Source organism: Coenobita brevimanus, chromosome 3, assembly GCF_032717465.1.
Source record: "Coenobita brevimanus isolate Jiangsu-jjx chromosome 3, ASM3271746v2, whole genome shotgun sequence".
NCBI classification, from domain to species: Eukaryota; Metazoa; Arthropoda; class Malacostraca; order Decapoda; family Coenobitidae; genus Coenobita; species Coenobita brevimanus.
In genome coordinates this window covers 20,203,960-20,208,506 of record NC_136956.1, presented here as the reverse complement: position 1 = coordinate 20,208,506, position 4,547 = coordinate 20,203,960, and positions in this window count along the sequence as shown.

Here is a 4,547-nt window from a genome sequence, read left to right as displayed (position 1 = left end):
GATCCCAAAAAACAAAAATATAGCCTATGGTTTTAACCCACTGCATCATGACCGATATTTCATCACTGACCCCCTCCCCCCCAATCCCAGCAAATTTTCGATTTTTTTTTTTTTTGCTAAAACCTCCGCTTTTTATGAGAATCATTGGAAAATGCCACCAAAAGTACTCACCTGAGCTTAGAAATGGGCTATACAGGTGACCCTTTAAATACTTGGTACCGTATTCTCTGGAGCTACGCTGCGGGTGTTGCGACTTATATGGTAGCGGTAACTATTGCAAACCACTCAGAATAGGTAGATATTTGTTCATTTGGTACGAATTTATATATAGTACAAGAATATATTGGTTTTCACACAATAATATAGGCGATATAATAGTTCTTTCATTCACTGAACACATCAACATACTGCACTTTCCTTGGTGACATTACCTCCTCATCACTTCTGCTCATTTCTTCCTGTGGCGCCAACTATTGTTTGTCCTCCACATCATCATCAAACGGGGGAATCACTCTCATCTTGAATTTCGTACCTTGGAGCAGCGTCTTTACTGACCAGGTCACTGCTAACAGGTGAGTTGCCGAGAATATGGCGAGTGGGGGTGGGAGGTCACGCGGGGTAGCAGGCAGTGTTCCTGCCTGGCGGCAGGTAGAGGAAGGTGTCCCGCATCTACGTACCAAACGTCATGCACGAAATTTGAAAATGTGATAATGACGGACCATGCAATTGCAAAACGTATGGATACATTATCAGGACTAAGTGTGACAAAACGTTGCAATGTATCCATATGCTACTGGGATGCCTTGGGTTAAAGGACATATATATCACAACTTTATAAGGTTATAAGCTACTACCTCACAAGATCATCAACATTAACACACTCCATGGTCGTAATCATCAAACTACCACGCCACATGATCTTACAAACCACTGTGATGAGAGAGAGAGAGAGAGAGAGAGAGAGTGTGTGTGTGTGTGTGTGTGTGTGTGTGTGTGTGTGTGTGTGTGTGTGTGTGTGTGTGTGTGTGTGTGTGTGTGTGTGTGTTGCGAGTCTGTATGTGTGTGTTGCCCTCTGTTAGTGTACGTGAAGCATTCTCTTGAACCTACGTGTCTTGTCTGCATATGTTGGCTTGTCACTGTATAACCATAACTGACTTTATATCTGTACAAGCGAAAATTCTCACTTGTTGTCCTATTACCAGACTTTAAGATTCTCCAGTAAAGCAAGAGAGATTTCAATGTTTACCTGTGCCCTCTTTAATGCACGAGTGACTCTTCCTTTGACATTAAACTTTAAGCCATCCACGCTGCACAGGTGAATATCAGGTTGTTCAAGGATCCCGACCTTTCTAATTGTTCTCCTAATGTTGTTCACAGAGGTTTCCGAGATTAGATTTACCATTGATCTTGAGTCCATGAAAAATGATGTCTCGACCCCTTCGCTCCTTCCCAGAATAACTATGCCCAAATATGCTGGAGGCCCCACCTGGCGAATGGGGAGTTGATCTTCTGTTGTTATGTGACATTTTTTCAATAAGGGCGCTCCTCCTCCCCCGACCGGCATCTTGCAAGATAACGAAACTCATTAGTGGTGTGATTAATACTGTCCTTGTGATATTAGCAAGCAGGAAGACGAGATTGCGAAGGTGTGCACTGTAGCCTTTGTGATATTAGCAAGCAGGAAGATGCGATTGTGAAGGTGTGCGCTGTAGCTTTTGAGTGGTTCCTTCATTGTTTGCAATTACAGCTTAATTCTTGATGACCAGCGTAACCGCATTGCCAGCACACAATCGAGGATTGTTTGCCTCGTTGTACATTGGACCAGTCTCGACCACTTGCTGGTGATTGGCACCGAGAGTAGGAACCGATAGTTTAGGTTTGCCTCTGGTAGTAGGTCGTGAATGTGAGTACTTCGTTGAAGCGGTAGAGGTATGCAAGACTTATATAGTTCCATCTGCGATGTGAGAGGTTGAGGTTCAAGTACTTGCCTGGCGAGTGATTCTCGATCCTAGTCTTTCTGCTATCGCCATTGTGACGTCTAACAACTCGTCTCCTGGACTAAATTCTATCTGTAAGGCTATTTCCTGTTGTTTACTATCCAGCCAGTTGAAAAATCTAAGGTAACCCATTAAGTCTCCAAAATCTTATAATTTAAAGATGGGAGACGTGGAAGGTATGTGTAAGATATTTACAGAAGAAATATGTGCAGCATGTGATGTGGTGTGGGGAAGGAAGAGAAGACGGAGGGGGTGCAAGGAACAGCGTGGTGGACTGAAGAGGTGAAACAGGCTGTGGCACAAAAGAAGAAAGCATACAATGAATGGATGAGAAATAGGGGCGTGGAAGAAGTTGAGAGGCGGAAGAGAGAGTTATATGTGGAAAGGAAGAGAGAGGTGAAAAGATTAGTAAGAGAGAGTAAGAAGAGAGTGGATGAGGAATTTGGAAGGAATTTGAGTGTAAAGTGGAGGGACTGTAAGAAAATGTTCTGGAAAGAGATGAAAAGAGTAAGACAGGGTGGAAGTGAAGTTAGCAGGGGAGTGAAAGATAAAAATGGTACATTACTAGTGGAGAAGGGAGAAAAAGTGAGCAGATGGAGAGAACACTTTAAGGAATTGTTGAACGTAGAGGATGGAAGTAATGCGAGTATAAGTGGCTGGGGAATGGCTGGGAGAAGGAGGGAGGTGAGAAGACAGGAAGAAATCAGTAGGATAGAAGTTGTGGAAGCAATGAAGAAAGCTAAATCGGGGACAGCCCCAGGAATTGATGGAGTGTGTGGTGAAATGCTGAAGCATGGGGGAGAGATAGTAGTAGAATGGATGTGGAAGATGTGCAGATTGGCCTGGGAGGAAGGTAGAGTCCCGGAGGATTGGAAGTCAGGTATAATTATTCCCTTGTACAAAGGAAAAGGGGAAAAAGAAGTGTGTGGTAATCACAGGGGCATTTGTCTTCTTAGTATAATAGGAAAAGTGTATGGTAGGATACTTATTGACAGAGTTAGAGAAAGAACAGAGAAATTAGTTGGAGATGAACAGGGAGGCTTTAGGAAGGGAAGAGGTTGTGTAGATCAGATATTCATTCTTAGATCTTTAGTGGAAAAATTTCTAGAGAAGGGAAAGAAGTTGTATACTGCTTTCATGGATTTGGAGAAAGCATATGACAGGGTGGATAGACAAGGATTGTGGAAAGTGTTAAGAATATATGGAGTAGATGGGAAGTTGTTGAATGCTGTGAAGAGTATGTACGATGGTGCCAAGGCTGCAGTGCGTGTGGATGGTGAACTAAGTGAATTTTTCTCTTTGAAAGTTGGTTTGAAACAGGGATGTGTCATGTCTCCATGGTTGTTCAATCTGTACATGGATGGGGTAATAAAAGAGGTACAAGGTAGGGTAGTGGATGTTGGAGTGGCCCTGGTGAGAGAGGATAGTGTTTGGAAACTCCCTGTACTGTTGTTTGCAGATGATACTGTGTTGTTGAGTGAAGACGAAGGGGAGCTGCAAGGCTTGGTGGATGAGTTTGAGAGAGTGTGTAACAAACGGAACCTAAAGGTGAATGTAGGGAAGAGTAAAGTGATGGTCTTTGAGAGAGGTGAAGTTAGTGAATGTACAGCGAGGTTGGATGGTGAGGAATTGGAAAATGTGAGTACGTTTAAGTATTTGGGTAGTGTGATGAGTAAGGATGGAGGTTTGGAGGGTGAAGTGCTTGAAAGGGTACAGCAGGGAAGAAAGGTTGCTGGTTCCTTGAAAGCAGTGATAAGAAACAGGGAAGTGAGCATGGAAGTGAAAAAGTTACTACATGACAGTATTGTGATACCAACTCTAACGTACGGAAGTGAAGCTTGGACATTGATGGAAGGACACAAGTCAAGAGTGAGAGCAGTGGAAATGAGTTATTTAAGAGGAGCCTGTGGAGTCACGTGGAGAGACAGGCTGACGAATGAGGATATAAAGGAGCGTTGTGGTGTGGATGTGGATGTGATAGGAAGCGTTATGAGGAACACACTGAGGTGGTTTGGCCATGTGGAGAGGATGGAGGGTGAAAGACTGACGAAGAGAGTGTATGTGATTGAGGTGGAGGGGGGAAGAGGGAGGGGGAGGCCGAGGATGAGATGGAGGGATGGGGTGGAGAAGTATATGAGAGAGGGGGGTGTGAGTTGGGAGCAGGGCAGTGAAATGGCGGGGGACAGGGCGACTTGGAGGCGATTTGTTTTTGGCCACCCCAAACGGGATTGAGGCGTCTGGCAATAGATAGATAGATAGATAGATTTCTATCACTATGAGTTACCCATGGAGTATCTCGCAATAAATGGCTTATCTCTGAGTTTGTAGCTTTGCTGCAGCTGCTGCCTCAAATAGTGTCGCATCTTTAGTTGGGATTTCCATATTCTCCTGCATTTGTTTGAGGAGATTAGAGAGGCCAGTGAGAGACCCGGCCTTCGAATGAGTACAACAGAGCTGTGTTCATTTCTGACGGAATTCATCGAATGTGGTACATCGATCAAAATAACCAGCTCGGAGCACAGCTCCCATTTGTGATCTGCCTTGATGAAA